The sequence below is a fragment of the Macaca thibetana genome, chromosome 3 (assembly GCF_024542745.1).
Source record: "Macaca thibetana thibetana isolate TM-01 chromosome 3, ASM2454274v1, whole genome shotgun sequence".
In the NCBI taxonomy this organism is placed as follows: domain Eukaryota; kingdom Metazoa; phylum Chordata; class Mammalia; order Primates; family Cercopithecidae; genus Macaca; species Macaca thibetana.
The window spans coordinates 130,178,007-130,197,861 of record NC_065580.1 but is presented as its reverse complement, the minus strand read 5'-3'; the positions used below and the strand labels follow the sequence as shown (position 1 = coordinate 130,197,861).

Here is a 19,855-nt window from a genome sequence, read left to right as displayed (position 1 = left end):
ACGGGGTTTCACTGTGTCAGCCAGGATGGTCTCGAGCTCCTGACCTCGTGATCCAACCGCCTCGGCCTCCCAAAGTGCTGGGATTACAGGCGTGAGCCGTCTCTTATCATTCATTCCCTAAACAACACCCAGAGCGTCTCCTCAAAACTTAAATTAGGCCAGGCGCGGTGGCTCAAGCTTGTAATCCCAGCACTTTGGGAGGCCAAGATGGGCGGATCACGAGGTCAGGCGATCGAGACCATCCTGGCTAATACGGTGAAACCCCGTCTCTAATAAAAAGTACAAAAAACTAGCTGGGCGAGGTGGCGGGCGCCTGTAGTCCCAGCTACTCAGGAGCCTGAGGCAGGAGAATGGCATAAACCCGGGAAGCAGAGCTTGCAGTGAGCTGAGATCCGGCCACTGCACTCCAGCCTGGGTGACAGAGCGAGACTCCGTCTCAAAAAAAAAAGAAAAAAAACTTAAATTAGATCATTTAATTCAGGGGTCAGTAAACTTTTTCTACACAAACCAGATAGTAAACATTTTAGGCTTCTGGGCCATATGTGCTCTGTTGAAACTACTCAACTGTGCTCTTGTAACATTAAAACAGCCATGGACAATATGTAAATCCATGGGTGACACTGTGTTCCAATATGGTTTATTCATAAAAATAGGCACCAGGCCAGATTTGACCCATGGGCTGCAGTTTGCCGACCCCTGATGTAATTGCAGTGCTTCCTACTCCATTGGAATTAATCCAGATTCCTTTCCATGGCCTAGAAGGTGCTCCATCCTCATCTGAGTATTACTGGCTCCTTCAGGCTCCACTATGCTCCAGCCACCCTGACCATCTTTGTGGTGCTTAAACACCATGCCAAGTCCGTTCACATCTCAGGTCCCTGCACTCGATGTCCTACCCATCAGGACCACTCTTGCCCAGATCTTCTTTGAGCTGCCTCAGCTCAAATGTCACCTCCTCAGAGAGGTCTTCACTGCCCACCCCAATAGGTCAGTTCCCATCCCAATGCCCAAATATTCTAACTCCCACAGCTCCATTTATTTTCTTCAAATTACTTATCACCATCTGAAAACATATCATTTGTTGCATGTACATAGCCTGCTTTCCCACCACCACATCACCACTAGAATGGAAGCTCCCTGGGAACAGAGACTGTCTTACTCATTCTCCCTAAGTTCCCAGCACCTAGATCTGTGCCTGGCACTTAGCAGGGGCTCAAAAAATATCTGTTCTCTAAACTGTTATTGCCTCTAGTCTCACTCCTTCCAACTCACTGGTATCCTCACTACCACTAGTGATCTTTCGAAAACACAAATGGGGCCAAATATGGTGGCTCATGCCTGTAATCGCAGCATCTTGGAAGACTGAAGTGAGAGGATCCCGTGAACCCAGGAGGGTCAGGCTGCAGTGAGCCATGATCATGCCACTGCACTCCAGCCTGGGATACAGAGGGAGACCCTGTCTCAAAAAAAAAAAAAAAAATTAGCACTGTATGGTGGTGCACACCTGTAGTTCCTACTACTTGAGCGGCTGACGCAAGAGGATCCCTGGGCCCAGGAGTCTGAGGTTAGTGAGCTATGATTGTGCCACTGCATTCAAGCCTGGGCAACAGAACAAGACTCTGTCTCAAAAAAAAAAAAAAAAGAAAAAGTGGGCTGGTAACAGTGACTCATGCCTGTAATCCCAGAGTTTAGTACCTCTTTTTAGCCTTTTAATTTCTGAAAAGCAGGAGGGCAGAAAAGATTAATCAAATTAAACACAACAGCAGGGAGGCCACAATGAGGAGGTCTCCAGGGGTCTTTTAGCAAACTTCCTAAAACATGTCTCAGCTGTGTAGAAATAAGATTTTACTGGCCGGGCGGGGTGGCTCAAGCCTGTAATCCCAGCACTTTGGGAGGCCGAGACGGGCGGATCACGAGGTCGGGAGATCGAGACCATCCTGGCTAACACAATGAAACCCCGTCTCTACTAAAAATACAAAAAAATTAGCCGGGCGTGGTGGCGGCGCCTGTAGTCCCAGCTACTCGGGAGGCTGAGGCAGGAGAATGGCGGGAACCCGGGAGGCGGAGCTTGCAGTGAGCCGAGATCGCGCCACTGCACTCCAGCCTGGGCGACAGAGCGAGACTCCGCCTCAAAAAAAAAAAAAAAAAAAAAGATTTTACAGTTGCGGTGGTGTGGGCCCGTAATCCTAGCACTTCGGGAGCAGAAGCGGGGCAGATCACTTTGAGCTAAGGGCAACACAGAGGAAACCCCCGTCCCCTCCCCCACCCCCCAGTCCCACCCCGGTCTCTACCAAAAACACAAAACTTAGCCAGGCCTGGTGGCAGGCGCCTGTAGTCCCAGCTACTCAGGAGGCTAAGGCAGGAGAATTGCTTGAACCCAGGAGGCAGATGTTGCCGTGGGCTGAGACCGCACCACTACCAGCCTGGATGACAGAACAAGACTCCGTCTCAAAAAAGAAAAAAAGAAAAACAAAACACAAGGTTAAGAGAGACCTCAAACCTTACAGATACAAGTTTAACAGGGACCCCAAAGCAAAAAATCCCAGTCTTTTTTCTCCCAATCATTGAAACACTAGGGGGGTGTAATAGTTTTGCAGCCTAGCTATAGCAGGCTGATGCCCACAAGATGCCCATATCCTAATTCCGGGAACCGGTGAACATGACCTTACACAGCAAAAGGGGCTTTGCAAGTATAATGAAATTAAGGGTCTTTGGCCAGCTTGTCCCCGCAGGGTTTATGTACTCACCTGGATCCTTATAAGAGCAGAGCAAGTGATGGAGAGCAGAGGGAGATGTAGCGATGAAAGCAGGAAACTCGCGTCACTGGAGAAGGGCAGCACAAGCTGAGGAGAGTAGGCCGCCTCCAGGGCCAGGAAATGGAATCTCCCGCAGAGCCTGGGAAGGCACCAACCCTGCTCCCACCTTGACTCCGTGGGACGGACTGTAGAATTCTGTGCTGTTTTAAGCCACTAAGTGTGTGCTAATTTGTTGCAGCAGCAACAGGGAACTAGTATTGTAGTGAAGCCTCAAAACCCACCTGAAGGGGCCAGGCGCAGTGGCTCGTGTCTGTAATCCCAGCACTTTGGGAAGCCGAGGTGGGCAGATCACTTGAGGTCAGGAATTCCAGACCAGCCTGGCCAACACGGTGAAACCCCATCTCTATAAAAAATACAAAAATTCGCCAGGTGTGGTGGTGCATGCCTGTAATCTCAGCCACTCAGGAGGCTGAGACATGGGAATTGCTTGAACCCGGGTGGTGGAGGCGAAGGTTGCAGTGAGCCGAGATTGCGCCACTGCACTGCAGCCTGGGTGACAGAGTGAGACTCTGTCTCAAAAAAACAAAAAAAACCCCACCTGAAGAAGGTTTCCAGTACTGCCAGCAGTCCCCCGTGCAACACCCAGAAGCAGACATTCCTTTGCTGCGGGCCATGGACAGGCAGAAGGAAGCGCCTCCTCATGGCAGAGGCCTACCCAGGAGAAACCCAAGGGAAGGCACTGCCAGGCCAGCCCCTCTGCCAAGGCCATTTTCTTTTTTTTTTTTTTTTTTTTTTGAGACAGTTTCACTCTGTCTCCCAGACTGGAGTGCAGAGGCACGATCTCGGCTCACTTCAACCTCCACCTCCCCAGTTCAAATGATTCTCCTGCATCAGCCTCCTGAGTAGCTGGTATTACAGGAGCACAGCATACCTAGCTAATTTTTGTATTTTTAGTAGAGATACGGTTTTGTCATGTTGTCCAGGCTGGACTCGAACTCCTGGCCTCAAGTGATCCACCTGTCTCAGCCTCCCAAAGTGCTGGGATTACAGGCGTGAGCCACCGCACCCAGCACTCATCAAGGTCTTTGATGGCAGGTTTTTCTAGGTGATCAGTCCTTGTCTGGTCTGGCTGTGTCCCACTTTCCCTCTCACCAAGTTGGAACCCCTAGCTAGTTACCAGAGGAGGAGAGTGTGTACCCCAATCCCAGCTTGGTATTAAGGAAGGAGACCACTACTACTCCTGCTGCCCTCCTCCCCGCACCTTGTCTAGTTCACAAGACAGGAGGAAAGAGAGAAAGAAACCAAAGTAAGATAAATAGCCAGACAACCTTGGCACTACCACCCGGCCCTAGGAATTTAAAAAAAAGTAGTAATAATAACATCAACCCCTGACCTAAACTACTTGTGTTATCTGTAAATTCCAGACACTGTATGAGAAAAAGCATTGTAAAACTTTTTGTTCTGTTAGCTGATGCATGTAGGCCCCAGTCACATTTCCCATGCTTGCTCGATTTATCACAACCCCTTCACATGGACCCCTTAAAGTTGTAAGCCTTTAAAAAGGCCAAGGATTTCTTTTTCCGGGAGCTCGGCTCTTAAGATACGAGTCTGCCAATGCTCCCGGCCTAATAAAAAACCTCTTCCTTCTTTAATCCGGTGTCTGAGGAGGTTTGTCTGCGGCTGGTCCTCCTACAGTATGGTTCAGATCTGCATTTAACTCATGAAGCCTGGTTGCTCCCCATGCCCTGGAGGAAAAAAGGGTCTCACTGCAGGTATGATACAGGACGGGCCTGTCCCCAGAACCCTGTGAGAGGGAAGCCCAATGTCCCACCAGGTTGGCAGGGCTGGGGAAGGGAGAGTTATGGTAGCCCCAAGACTAAAAAGACACAGCAGAGGAGCAGGACAGCGCTCCCGTGGAACTCATACCGCTGCCTGAGGGGGATGAGGGAGGAGTGCACCAGCGCGGCTTTTCCCCTCCCTCCCTGCCATGTTACTCTGATCCCCTCCAGGTGAGCTGCCCACTTTGGGCCCAGGGTTGCCGCTGGGGCCTGTACCCAAATGCAGCCCCCCATGGCCATGGCCCCAGGAGTGGGGCAGAGCAGGGAGGAGTCCTGGACACAGGAGACACAGGGGCAGGAGGGAATGGGCCTCAAACTCCAGGAGGGGACCCTTCTCATGGGTCCTGCTTTCTGGCCTCTCCTCGCTTACTCCTGGGCTGATGACCCTGGGAAGAACGGAGCCAACGTTTCTCACCTTCAGGTCCGAGAGGTTCAATTACCGTGCCCTTAGAGAGGTGCGAGCCCCTGAAACGATGCAAGGTGCCCGGCCTAATCTTTATATTATTAGTAGAGATGGGGTTTCACCATGTTGGCCAGGTTGGTCTCGAGTTCCTGACTTCAAGTGATCCGCCTGCCTCAGGCACCCAAAATGCTGGAATTATAGGCGTGAGCCAAAGCGCCCAGCGAGCCCTATTTATTTAAGCCTGTACATTTTGCCCTTGTTAAAGTATTTGAACATTCAATTATCATGTTTTCTTTCAGCAGTCCCTCCCGGTTGCACACTTGGATAGTTTTTTTATTTTCTTAGACAGGGTTTACCTCAGTCTCGCAGGATGGAGTGCTGTGATGGGATCACAGCTCATTGCAGCCTTGAACCTTGGGGTTCAAGTATCTGGGAAGCTGAGGTGGGACTTGACAGATGGGGTCGTGCCATGTTGCCCAGGCTGCTCTTTAACTCCTGGCCTGAACGGTTCCTTCCGCCTCGGCGGCGCGCGGACATAGTTTTCTAGTTTTGACCCACAGAAACACTGTGCTGGGTCAGAGTTTGTCAACTGCCCTTCTCCAGCCAGCAACACACAGAACATGCTGGGGAAATCGCGGTTACCAGGCTCTACCCTGAGGAGAAAACACCCCAGCTCCAGGCACGGTAACGTCACTGTGACGTCGCCGAAGGCTTTGCAGTATTATGTAGCCAAAGACCCGCTCTTGTGACGTCAGCGAGGTCACGCGCCTGTGACATCACAGAGACCCGGCCCTCACGTGGAGCCAATCGGAACTCGAGGAGCGGCCCCTGGGTTTTCCAGGAGCGCGTATGCGCAGACGCGTGGCCCCGACTGCCGGTCAATGTCCGCAGGCTGCGGGTTAGTATCCGCAGGCTCCCACCCGGCCCCCGCCACCGATAAGCTACAAGGAGGAGCTTTACCACTGGCTCTACTACTACTACTTGCGCGACTTCTCAGCCTGCGGCATAGGGCGCAGCAAGGGCCTGACGCTGAAAGAGCAGGCGCTGCGCGCCAAGCGGCTGTCGCCTGGCGGGCACAAGCACAAGGTCGGACAGAAGCTCCTCAGTGGCCACCGCAAGCCCGCTAGCTCCGGCTGCAGCCCTTGCCGCACACTCGCCTCACCTGAGCCTGGGTACGTCGCTCCCCAACACCTCCCCCAGCCACGTCCCGGGGACCCCGGCTGCGTCCCCGCCGCCCGGCGCCGCTCATCCTGTGCAGGGTCGGCCCCCTCTGAGGCTGCCCCGCATTAGGGAGCTGCACCCCCGGCTTGACCTCTGATGGCCGTTGCAACAACATCAAACTTTGGAACTTTGTAGGGGGGTACAAGGGGCTAGGAAACGAAGAAAACATCTTTTTAAAAATATAAGCGATCGGGCCGGACGCAGTGGCTCACGCCTGTAATCTCAGCACTTTGGGAGGCCGAGGCGAGTGGATCTTGTGGTCAGGAATTCAAGACTATCCTGGCCAGCATGGTGAAACCCCGTCTCTACTAAAAATACAAAAATTAGCCGGGCGTGTTGGCGGCCACCTGTAATACCAGCTACTCGGGAGACTGAGGCAGAGGCGGAGGCAGAGAATTGCTTGAACCCGGGAGGCGGAGGCTGCAGTGAGCCGAGATCGCGCCACTGCACTCCAGCCTGGGCGACAGAGCGAGACTCCGTCTAAAAAGTGCTCTTGCTCAGACTGAAGAAAGTAATTGGGCCGGCCCGGTGCCTCACGCCCTTAATCCCAGCACTTTGGGAGGCCGAGGTAGGCGGATTCCTTGAGCTCAGGAGTTCCAGACTAGCTTGGGCAACTTGGTGAAATTCTGTCTCTACAAAAATACAACAAATTAGCTGGGCATGGTGGCGCGCGCTTGTAGTCCCCGCTACTTGCGGGGCTGAGGCTGGAGGATTGCTTGAGCCCAGGAGGTGGAGGCTGCAGTGAGCGTGATCTCGCCACTGCACTCCAGCCTGGTCGACAGAGTGGGACACTGTCAAAAAAAGAAAAAAGAAAAAGAAAAGAAAGTAACTGATCTGTGTTTTTGTCTGATTTCCTACAGGATACCGAAGGACCTGTTCAAAGTATTTTCTGTAACTCCAACTGTAACTTGGTTCTAGGAAGACAGAATCCATATTTGGTCAACAGACCTTTTCGCCCTCACTTAAGTTTACTGCTTCGATATCTTTTCCTTACTAATTGATTGTTAATTAAGTAGTGTCCAAGTGAGTTAGCCTTTTTAGGGTTTATTAATTAAAAGAGAGCATCAAGAGTGACAGTTTAACTTCCAGGTTTTTTTTTTTTTTTTTTCCAGTTACTGTGGTAACTCTTTTCAAGTCCACAAATGATTTTGTTCTTAACTGTAAAGAAGAAGTTAGAAATGTAAGTGGGGAGAGAACAAAGTTAGGAATATGTGTAAGATTTCTACCTAAATATCAGCTGGGCGCAGTAGCTTACACCTGTAATCCCAGCACTTTGGGAGACCAAGGTGGTCAATCGCCTGAAGTCAGGAGTTCGAGACCAGCCTGGCAAACATGGCAAAAGCCCATCTCTACTAAAAATACAAAACTTAGATGGGAGTGGTGGTGGGCGCCTTTAGTCCCAGCTACTTGGGAGGCTGAAACAGGAGAATTGCTTGAACCTGGGAGGCCAAGGTTGCAGTGAACCGACATCATGCCACTGCACTACAGCCTGGGCGACAGAGCAAGACTCCATCTAAAAAAAAAAAAAAAAAAAAAAGAAAGATTTCTACCTAAATGTCACATACTGTTCTGAAGGTTAATATTTGGTATTCTGATGTATTTTGCACAGTGTGTCAACCTCAAATAATCAAAAGGGTCAGAATCTAAAGGGAGTTTATTCATGCAGAGAGTTTAAGGAGGGTCACCTGGGAAGCACAGATACCCAAGAGTGGAAGACAGTGTTCCAAGGCTTAGAAGTTTGGGATCACTTGCATAGACAAAGTTTAGGGAAGCTTAGCAGAATTTCAGCATCTCTCCGTGTAAGGCTTAATACATACTTAAAACAATCTGATTGGTCCGGGTGGTCTTTCTTTCACTTTGTCACCCACGCGGGAGTGCAGTGGTGCAGTTGCAACTCAATTACAGCCTCAGCCTCCCTGGCTCAAGCGATCCTCCCACCTCGGCATCCCTAGTAGCTGGGACTAGAGGCATGCACCAACACACCTGACTAATTTTTGTATTTTTTGTAGAGACAGGGTTTCACCACGTTGCCCAGGCCAGTCTGAAATCCCTGGGCTTAAGCAGTCCGCTCACCTCAGCCTCCCAAAGTACTCGGATTGAATGCATGAACGGCTGCACCCAGACAAGGTGGTCTTTTTTTTCAGGAAAGGTGTATTTAACCTTCTACACTGAAGATGTAAGTCATGGGGTCTTTTGTGCCATCTGGTGTGAGTTAGGTACAGAACAATAAAGGAGGCAGTTAATCTGTAACAAAGTTGAGTGATTGGAAGGAGAGGAGGACTAGTCTCTGGTCTCTCATAGTCATTTACCGACTGAAAATAATAAGGAAGGAATAAATTATAATTTAAGAAGCAGAAGTTACGAACATGCTATGTGACTCTGTCAGGGTGTAACTTCCCTCGAGGCATAGTAAATCTTATAGGGGGTCCTGAAACTTTTTTCTTTTTTAGTTACTAGGATCTCTGCACTGTTGATCCCACAACAATTCTTCGAGGTAGATGCTGCTATCCACTTTTTCGTTGTTTGTTTTTGAGACAGAGTCTTGCTCTGTCGTCCACGCTGGAGTGCAGTGGCGTGATCTCGGCTCACGGCAACCTCTGCCTCCTGGGTTCAAGCAATTCTCCAACCTCAGCCCCGCCAGTAGCTGGGATTGCAGGTGCCCACCACCACACGCAGCTAATTTTTGTGTTTTTAATAGAGACGAGGTTTCACCTTGTTGACCAGGCTGGTCTCGAACTCCTGACCTCAGAAGATCCACCCGCCTCAGCCTCCCAAAGTGCTGGGACTGCAAGCATGAGCCACCATACCCCGTCCGGGAGGGAGAGGTTACAGTGAGCCAAGATCACACTACCACACTCCAGCCTGGGTGACAGAGTGAGACTCTGTCTCAAAAATAAATAAATAAATAAATAAAATACTTAGGATCTCCATTTCTGTGGGTCAGGAATTCAGGAGTGACAGAGCTGGGTCATTTGGGCTCAAGGTGTCTCATGACATTGCAGTCAAGCTGTCCACTGAGACTGCAGTCACCTAAAGCCTGTTTCCAAGATGGCTCGCTCATGTGACTGCTGACCGGAGGCCTCAGTTTCTGTCACATGAGCCTCTCTACAGGCTACTTAGGTGTCATGGTGTGACAGCTGGCTCTCCCAAGTGAGTAATCAAAGAGTGAGCAAGAGGAAGCCACAGAACCTTTTATGATGTAGTTTACAAGGTTGCAAGCCATCACTTTTGCTTTTTCCCATCTGTCAGAAGGGAATCATGTAACCCAGCCCACACGGATAGGAACTGTGCTCCGCCTTTTGAAGAGAGTATCAAAGAATTTGTGGACGTATTTTAAATGACCATACTATGTTTAATTATTGCAAGTACCGTCACTGTAGAAAAATTGGAAAATAGGGACAAGCAAAAAAAAAATCACTTGTAATTTCACGACTCAATGGATAGCATTACTAGTTGGGTGTATATAATTCCAATATTCAAAATATATATTTTCTCAAAATATAAACACACTAGATGTACTGTGGTGTAATCTGCTCTTTCACTTAATGTATTTATGTATTATAAAAAATACCTTTCATGTCAAATATTCTTTCCTTTTTTTTTTTTTTTCATTGAGATGGAGTTTTGTTCTTGTCACCCAGGCTAGAGTGCAATGGTGCAATGTCCGCTCATTGCAACCTCTGCCTCACGGGTTGAAGCGATTCTCCTGCCTCAGCCTCCCAAGTAGCTGGGATTACAAGCATGCGCCACCACGTTGAGCTAATTTTTTGTGTTTTTAGTAGACACAGGGTTTCACCATGTTGGCTAGGCTAGTCTCAGACTCTTGACCTCAAGTGATCACCCACCTCGGCCTCCCAAAGCGCTGGGATTACAGGCATGAGCCACCGCACTTAGCCCCTCATAACATTTTTTAATGGCTGCACACATTTCATCATATGTATGTATCATAACTTATTTAATGAATTCTGTTATAGGACACTTAGTTTGTTTACAGGTTTTCCCTGTTTTACACATTTTGTTAAATGAACATCCCTACAGCACATTTATTTGTGCAATCATGACTGTTTCTTAAATCCCTAGAAGCAAAATTTTTGCAACACAGTTTGCATAATTTTAAACTTCAAATGCCTGTTACCTAATTTGAGCAGAATTTTTACTGCAATAATCAAGAGTCCATTTGGCCAAATTCCTTATCTATGACAACACCTGTGAAAGTTCAAATATTGATAACTGTAAGTGAATTTGTTGAGAGTGACTGAAATCACTATGGAATGAGAAGTTGCTATAAAAATTTTACTAAAGAGTGAACTGGCCAGGCGCAGTGGCTCATGCCTATAATCCTAGCACTTTGGGAGGCCAAGGTGAGCAGATTGCCTGAGCTCAGGAGTTTGAGACCAGCCTGGACAACACAGTGAAATCCCATCTGTGCTAAAAATACAAAATTGGCCAGGCGTGGTGGTGGGCACTTTAATCCCAGCTACTCGAGAGGCTGAGGCAGGAGAATCACTTGAGCCCAGGAAGCGGAGGTTGCAGTGAGCCGAGATCGCACCACTACACTCCAGCCTGGGCGACAGAGTGAGACTCTGTCTCAAAAAGATAAAATAGGGAGATGCGAGTGTGTTAGCACCAGCACCAACACACTACCAAACAGTTTTCCAAAGTGGGGGCACCAGTGTAAACTCCCATTAGAGCTGTATGGATTTCTCTTACAGCACGTCCTCTAAATCTTCGGCACTGTTAGTGTTTCCAGCTTTAGGATTTTTGGTGACTCTATAGAGGGATCTCATAGTGGGTATTTTGTTCATTTTGTTTTTGGGTTTTGGGTTTTTTTTTTTTTTTTTAACAAAATATATTCCAATTTAAAACAGAGTTCATTTCAGGAGAAAGATATGAAAAGTCAACTTCCATCGGTGTCTGGATTAAGGGCCAGGGCCAGTGGCCACGGAAGGTGACACTGAGCCGCTCCTCAGCCCCTCCTCCTGTCCCCCAACGTGCATGACACATGCATTTCAAACAATAAAAGCTTTGAAAACAGCATCGTAGAGCCAGGCACGGTGGCTCACGCCTGTAATCCCAGCACTTTGGGAGGCCGAGGCGGGCGGATCACGAGGTCAGGAGATCGAGACCATTCTGGCTAACACGGTGAAACCCCGTCTCTACTAAAAAATACAAAAAACTAGCCGGGCGAGGTGGCGATCGCCTGTAGTCCCAGCTACTCTGGAGGCTGAGGCAGGAGAATGGTGTGAACCCGGGAGGTAGAGCTTGCAGTGAGCTGAGATCCGGCCACTGCACTCCAGCCTGGGTGACAGAGTGAGACTCCGTCTCAAAAATTAAAAAAAAAAAAGATGAAACAGCATTGTATAGAATATTCTTTTTAAAATAAGGTTGCAATTGTTTGAAATCAGGACAGTGTAATATACAAGTATCACCGGGTCTTGTCCACTAGGCCAGCCGCAGGATCTGCTGCCACCACTGGGGACATTGGCAAGGGAATGACCCTCTAGGGGAGCCGGGGGACCCAGGACGTGGGTCTTGCGGTGGCCAGGGCCTGCTGCTGCCTGGGCATGACATGGTCAGAGAAGGTGGTCGGCACTCACGAGAAAGCATTGGCAGGTGAGATTTCACCAAGGTGAAAACGCACACCCCACACGTGGTCCCACACATGACACGGGTGGGGGTCGGCTGCCCCTTCCCTGACCTGAGGGTGTCACTGATGTGAGAACCACTGCCTGGGACTCTACTGGGGCAGGCACCCCTACCCCAGGCCTGCAACACCAACCTCTGCTTTTTTGAGGGGTCGGGGGATCAGGCACTCGGATCCAGAGGACCCAGGCCAAGACGGTTTGGTGGCCTCAACCTGGCTCTGGGATGCTTGGCACAGCCCCCTCCCCTGGAAGGGCTAATACTAAGCACACCCCCAGCCTGCACGCTGGGCGATTCCACCCTTGTGCCAGGTCCAGGTCCCCTTGTGCGATCTGGGCCCTCAGAGATGCCACAAGTCCAGGCCCCCTAGAGGGGTCCGCTGCCGGCAGTGGATACACTGGCCCCGCCAGGGGTGGCACCATCTGCTCCCCCAGGGCACGGCCGGGCCCCAGCACTCACCATGGGGGTTTCTGGCGCCAACCCTCTTAAGTAGACATTTGGCACCAAAAAAAGGACGCTTCTGGGAGAGACAAAAGCGGAAAAGTGGCGAGGGGAGCGGGGGCGCTGCCCGGTTTCCCAGTGGGGCTGATCACCAGAAATGTACCTGCCCCCTCCACGGGGCTCCCCCTCTTCTCCCGCCAGAAGCCAGCAGATAGCCCTGCGCAGAAGAAGACCCGGGCAGGCCTGACAGTGGCAGGCGGGAACTGCTGGTCGGGGTGGTCTTATTTGGGGGCTGTTTCTTTTATAATCTGCCAAGGCCAGAAGCAGCCGTCCAGGGTCCCAGAATGGCAGGTGAGGGCAGCACGGGCGATCCATCCTGGGACAGCTGTGCGAAGCCCAGACCCACGGAGTGCTGCAGTGGTCAGTCAGCAGCAGGCGAAAGAGCCACCTCCCCAAAAACAGTCCCCTCGTTCCCCACCTTCCGAGTCTCTGGGGGAGAACCAGTCTGGGTGCCTCAGTGCCTAAAGGGGCCCCGGGAGGCGGTCCCCCGGGCTGTGGCTCAGTGCGCAGCCGTGGCCTGGCGGGCTCCCCATCAGACCGTGGCTGTGGCCAGTCAGGCCTGGAAGCTGCCAGGGCCGGCGCCTGCTGCCACCTTCCACGTGGCCCTGGCCAAAGTGCAAGTGCTGGCTTCCCGCTCCTTGGAGGCGGACACAAGTGCCTGGGACAAGGCCACGCATGGAGATGCTGGCCACGTCCCTCTCTCTACGTCTCCGGTACACACCTGGGAATATTCTGTAAAAGTCCCCACTCTACCCCCACTGTTTCCAAATTGGGGACAACAACAAAGCAGAACAAAACGAAAAGAAATGGCCCCATCCAAGTGGCCTTTGGGTGTTACCGGGGACATCCCTCCAGCCTCCCAGTCCACCTGGGCTCCAGTGGGGTGCACTCCAGCTGGGGCAGGGTGGCCGTGCAGCCCTCTGGAGCCCCTGGGCAGCCCCAAGCAGCCAATGTCGCCCCTAGAGGCACAACCCAGAGGAGCCCCGAGCCTCCATGACTCCAGCCCAGGGACCCTTCCCATCCTCTGCAGAGGGATGGGGTACCTGGCCATATTAGAGGACCCTGGGCGTTTTTTCAACCTGTGAGGTCAGGCGGTTCTTTTTACAAAAAAAAAAAAAAGTTTAGACACTTCCCAGGGTGGGCGACTGAGGGAGTCCCCCAGCCCCTCTTCAGGAGACCAGTGGGCAAAACACAGCATTGAGTTGTCGAGAGGCCAGGCGCACTGGGCGTCAATAACTTAAAAAAGGGGAAAAATGTCAGTCCCCGAGTCTCCACACCTTTCCTGATGAAGAAGAAAAGAAGCGGGAAAGAGAAAGAAAAAGCACATGGGGTTGGAAGGACAGCCGCGGGAGGCTGCTGGTGTGGGGACCCCCATGCTGGCTGGCAAGGGGCTCCGTGAGGCCCAGAGTCGCTGGGGACACGGGGCACTCGTGTGTTTTATGTTTCGTTGGGTGTTTTCTTTTTTTCTTTTCTTTTTTTTTTTTTTAGAAAAAAGCCAGTCATAAGTCAAAGCCGGAAAAAGGCTGCCTTTGCCCGTTGACAAAAGGTGAGAAGGCGCGCGAAGTGTTCGGAGAGATATACATCCTCTGATAACTGTGAAATAAAAACCATTTCTTAAAAATATTAAAAAACAAACAAAACAAAGACAACTCCTCCGCAGGCAGAGGCCCCGGACCGGGCTCAGCAGCGCCACCCGGCGGCAGCCGCGGGCTCGGTGTGAAGGAAAGTTTGTCCGGGCCCTTGTCTCCGTCCGGTCTCCCTGGGCCTGGGCGCTTTCAGACCGGGTTGTGCTCCTTGAGGTTGAGCTGCAGGATGGTGCCCTTCACGGCCGCGAGCACGAAGCGGATGTTCTTCGTGTAGATGATCTTGTCGCCGTCGGGGTTCGTGTCCACGAACATCTTCAGGATGAACTCCCGCGCCGCTGGGCGTCCCGCTGGGGCCCGTCCAGCTCGGGGACGGAGCCCACCAGGTGCGAGTACAGGATACTGTCCTCCAGCAGGTCCTTCTTGTTGAGGAAGAGGATGACGGAGTTCTGGAACCAGGGATAGTTGACGATGGTCCGGAACAGGGCTTTGCTCTCCTCCACCCGGTTCTCCTTGTCCGACTCCACCAGGACTTGGTCGTATTCACTGAGGGCGACGAGAAACAGGATGGACGTCAGGTTCCCAAAGCAGTGGATCCGCTTCCTGGAGCCGACCGCTGTCCCCCCACATCCACCATCCTGAAGATGATGCTCTCCAGGTCGAAAGATGCCGGTGGTGGGCACGCGGCCCCGCAGCGCGTCCTGCGGGGTGGGCAGGTGGCCCGAGGCGGCCCTGCGGGCAGCGTCCGTCAGGCAGTACTTGGCCGGGTCCGAGAGCTGGCACTGGCGCCTGCGGTCGCAGCACTCCTGGATGCCGGGGTCGTCCCACAGGGTCCTGATGGCGCTGACGTACCAATGCTCGAAGGTGGTCACCTTCTCTGCGTCCACCTCTCGGATCAGGAGCCACTGGCCTTGTTCTGCTCCTCCTTGTGGAGGATGTTCAGCATCTCCACGGCCCGGATCGTGGCCTGGGTGGCGGTGAAGATGTGGTAGACGAGCTTGGTGAAGCCGCGCTTGGCCTCCTCCCAGTAGCAGGCGCCCTGGACGATGCGCGTCTGTTTGATGAAGATGCTCTTCCCGCTCTCGCCCCTGCGGAGCAGCAGCAGCTTGAGCTGGCGCCGGGCGTCGCGCTTGTCCCCTGCAGCTGCTTCTGGATCTCGGTGTTGATCCGCTCCTTCACCTCCTCATCGCTCAGGCAACGCGCCATCACGGACTCCAGAGTCATCGTCCCGGCCCGGCCGCCGCCCACCGGCCCCCCGCCCGCCCTGCCCCGCCTCGGCCGCTGCCTGCGAGCCGCCGGGTCCCCGCTGGGGCAGCGCCAACCGCGGACTCCCGCGCTGCCGCTTAGCCTGCGCTGCCGCCGCAGCCACCGCCAACCGCAGCCTCTGCAGCCGAGCGACAGCGCCCGAGTTGGGTTTTTTTTTGTTTTTTGTTTTTTGTTTTTTTTTTTTGAGACGGAGTCTCACTCACTCTGTTGCCCAGGCTGGAGTGCAGTGGCGCGATCTCGGCTCACTGTAACCTCTGCCTCCTGGGTTCCAGCGATTCTCCTGCCTCAGCCTCCCAAGTAACTGGGATTACAGACGCCTGCCACCACACCTGGCTAATTTTTTTTGTATGTTTAGGAGAGATAGCTTTTCACCGTGTTAGCCAGGGTGGTCTCCATCTCCTGACCTCGTGATCCGCCGCCTCGGCCTCCCAAAGTGCTGGGGTTACAGGCATGAGCCACTGCACCTGGCCTAATTTTTATTAGAAACTGTGTTTCACCACGTTGGCCAGGCTGGTCTCGAAGTCCTAACCTCAAGTGATCTGCCAGCCTCAGCCTCCCAAAATGCTGTGATTACAGGCATGAGCCACCATGCCCTGCCAAAAGTTGCAATTTTTCCCCCCCGGGGAGATGGAGTCTCACTCTGTCTTCCAGGCTGGAGTGCACTAGTGTGATCTCGACTCACTGCAACGTCTCCCTCCCGGGCTCAAGCTATTCTTCTGTCTCAGTCTCTGGAGTAGCTGGGATTACAGGCACATGCCACCATGCCATGCTAATTTTTTTCTATTTTTAGTAGAGATGGGGTTTCACCATGTTAGCCAGGCTGGTCTTGAACTCTTGACCTCAGGTGATCTGCCCACCTCAGCCTCCCAAAGTGCTAGGATTACAGGTATGAGCTACCACACCCGGCCCTTTTTATTTTTTTTTTTTTTTTTTTTTGAGACAGAGTCTCGCTCTGTCACCCAGGCTGGAGTGCAGTGGCCGGATCTCAGCTCACTGCAAGCTCCGCCTCCCAGGTTCACACCATTCTCCTGCCTCAGCCTCCCCAGTAGCTGGGACTACAGGCGCCCGCCACCTCACCCAGCTAATTTTTTGTATTTTTTAGTAGAGACGGGGTTTCACCGTGTTAACCAGCATGGTCTCAATCTCCTGACCTCGTGATCCGCCCGTCTCGGCCTCCCAAAGTGCTGGGATTACAGGCTTGAGCCACCGCGCCCGGCCTTCTATTTTTTTAAGAGAGGGAGTCTCACTATGTTGCCCAGGCTGGATTCAAACTCTCAGGCTCAAGCCATCCTCCTGTGTCAGCCCCCTCAGGAGCTGCGATGACATGCACATGCCACTGTGCTTGGCATCTTTTCATGTTTTTCCATTTCCACTGGATTGTAAATAAACTGAAGGCAAGGTCCAGAACCTGTGTGTGCTTGCAGGCCCATCAGCACTACAGATATGTAGCCTGAGCTGGACAGAGATTTAGGGCATAGAACTTTATTTTCATTTTATTTTTTGTAGAGGTGGGATCTCACTATGTTGCCCAGGCTGGTCTCAAACTCCTGAGCTTCCAGTGATCCTTCTGCCTCAGCCTCCTGAAGTGCTGGGATTACAGGTGTGAGGCACTGTGCCTGGCCTTAGGGCACAGAATTAACGCAGTGTGAAAGGAAGTGCATCTAGCCCAGCCCCCCATTGATGGATTCATCTACATTCACCAGACAAGGTAGGGAGTTCAGGATGAGTTGCTATTATTTACAAAGTGATAACGTTTCCACTTGAAATCATGGTCCTGTGCATTCATTCACCCTTCTAACTTTTCAAATCAGGAGACAGTGACTAGAGGCCCTGCCCACCATCCCCACAGCAAATGTCATGAGAATTTCAGGTCCATCCTGACAACCGTCCCCTCTCAGTGCCTTGGTGAGTTTCCTCGGTATTTAAGAATGCTTACCAGTCTTCGGGCTTCCACCCCAAATCCAAGAAGTAGATTTCTTTCAGCTTCATTGACTTTTTATTAAGGGAGCAAGCAATTTTCTCTGGCAGTGAAAGCATTCTGCAGATGTGCAGTTCTATAGAGGAAATGTAAACCAGATACCTACCCCGCAAACAACTCACTTTTTTTTTTTTTTTTTTTTTGAGATGGAGTCTCGCTCTGTCACCCAGACTGCAGTGCAGTGGTGTGATCTCGGCTCACTGCAACCTCCACCTCTCGGATTTCAGCCATTCTCCTGCCTCAGCCTCCTGAGTAGCTGGGATGACAGGCGCATGCCACCATGCCTGGCTAATTTTTTTGTATTTTTAATAGAGATGGGGTTTCATCATGTTAGCCAGGATAGTTTCAATCTCCTGACCTTGTGATCCACCTGCCTCAGCCTCCCAAAGTTCTAGAATTACAGGCGTGAGCCACTGCATCAGGCTCAACTCATTATTCCAGTAAGGACAGACAAGTCTCAGAACCTGCCAGAAGGGGATGATTCTACCCCTATAGCAAATTTAGAGAATATTAAAAAGGAAAATTAAAAGCACCTCTATCCCTCAAACCCAATGGTAACTACTGCTAAGATTTTGCTTTTTTTCCCATTTTCTCTTTTCTTTCCTTCCTTCCTCCCTCCCTCCTTCACTACCTTCCTATTTCTTTCCTTTCTCTCCTTCCTACTTTCTTTGCTTCTTTTCTTTCATTTTTCTTTCTTTTTCCTTTCCTTTTTCCTTCCTTTCTTCTTTTTCTTTCTTCCCTCCCTTCCTCTCTTCCTCCCTTCATTCCTTCCTTCCTCTTCCCTCCCTATCTTCCTTCCTTCCTCTTCCCTCCCTATGTTCCTTCCTTCCTTTCTCTTTCTCTTTCTTTTCTTTCCTTCTTCTTTCTTTCTTTCTTCCTTCCTTTTTCTTCTTTTCATTGTTCCTTTCTTTCTTTCCCCCATCCTTCCTTCCCACCTGCCTGCCTTCTGTGTGCTTTGCATCAGATTTTGAAACACATTTGGAACCATGCTTAACATTATGCTAGGACAGTTTTCTACATAGTTATACTTCAAAATTTTTAAAAATAAATAACACAAATGGGTGTACCATAATTTAAACATTCACCTGTACAATGTAAACAATGAAATCTTTTATTCCTATAGTCAATATTTGTATGTGCATTTTTTATATGTTTTTGATTATTATCTTAGGATAGATGTCTAGAAATGGAGTTAGTGTGCCAAAAAGTAAATTTTTTTTTTTTTTTTTTTGAGGCAGAGTCACTCTGTCACTCAGACTGGAGTGCAGTGCTGTGACCACAGCTCACTGTAGCTTCAACCTTCTGGGCTGTGCAAGCAATCCTCCAACCTCAGCCTTCTGAGTAGCTAGAACTACAGGTGTGTACCACCAAGCCCAAATAATATTTTTAAAAATTTTTTGTAGAGATGCGGTCTCACTGTATTGCCCAGGCTGGTCTTAAACTCCTGAGCTCAAGTGGTCCTCCTGCCTCAGCCTCCCAAAGTGCTGGGATTACAGGTATGAGCCACCACCACTCCCAGCCTAAAAAGATTTTTAAGGCTCACGACATACTGTGCTGAATTGCTCTCTGGAAATGTTACAATTTTTGCTTATCAGGGAGGTACATTTTTCTGTACACTCTACCTTGGGAGGCGGAGTTTGCAGCCGAGATCGCGCCACTGCACTCCAGCCAGGTCAACAGAGTGAAACTCTATCTCAGAAACAAACAAACAAACAAACAAAAATAGGCAACAAGGAAGGATGCTTAGGATGTAACACTAAGCAAAAGAAGAAAATTTGATTGTGCTTTGCTTACAACTGTGTTTCAAATGTAATCACTGGGGAAAAACAAGGGTATGGCAAAACAGTAGCAGTGCTAGGCAAACTGATTTGCGTTTATTTTCTAAATCAGTTATGATGCACTTCTAATACTTTGGTAATGAAGAAAAAAAACTATGCTTTGTCCAGCACGAACTGGGCATGACTAGACTTGACAGCAGTCTGTGGTGTAGCTATCCAGAGAGTTTGGTTGACGCCAAGCTCAGGCTGAGATGACAGCATGGCGTGGCAGCTAAGGAATTGACATGGCACCCAGCTGGGTTTCGCAGTGGCATTAGAAAACACCATAGAAGCCTCCATGCAGCACTCACAGCCAGAGGCTGGGTGGCACTGCAGGGGCTGGGGACCTTGGATGAGCATAGCACCATTGCTGTTTGTTTCACAGAGCAGAACACAGGCTCAGTCAGGCTCAGCCACCTCCCCACACAGGTCACACAGCCTTGGGCTGGAACACGTTTCCCATGCAGGGCTCCTTCCCAGGCACCCCAGTCAAACTCGATGAATTAAGAAAATTATGGCTGGGTGTGGTAGCTCACGCCTATAACCCCAGCACTTTGGGAGGCCAAGGCGGGTGGATCACCTGACGTCAGGAGTTCGAGACCAGCCTGGCCAACATGGTGAAACCCCGTCTCCACTAAAAATACAAAATTAGCTGGGCATAATGGCATGCACCTCTAATCCCTGCTATTTGGGAGGCTGAGGCAGGAGAATCACTTGAACCCAGGAGGCGGAGGTTACAGTGAGCCAAGATCGCACCACTGTACTCCAGCCTGGGTGACAAGAGCGAAACTCTGTCTAGAAAAAAGAAAAAGAAAATTCTGATGGTGATGCATGCCTGTAATCCCAGCT

The 19,855-nt window shown here is 50.9% G+C and overlaps 1 pseudogene; it reads right to left on the bottom strand.

The window, feature by feature from the left end:
- Window positions 1-13,808: 13,808 nt before the first annotated feature.
- On the bottom strand, window positions 13,809-15,169 carry LOC126950302 (guanine nucleotide-binding protein subunit alpha-11-like; annotated as a pseudogene).
- Window positions 15,170-19,855: the final 4,686 nt, after the last annotated feature.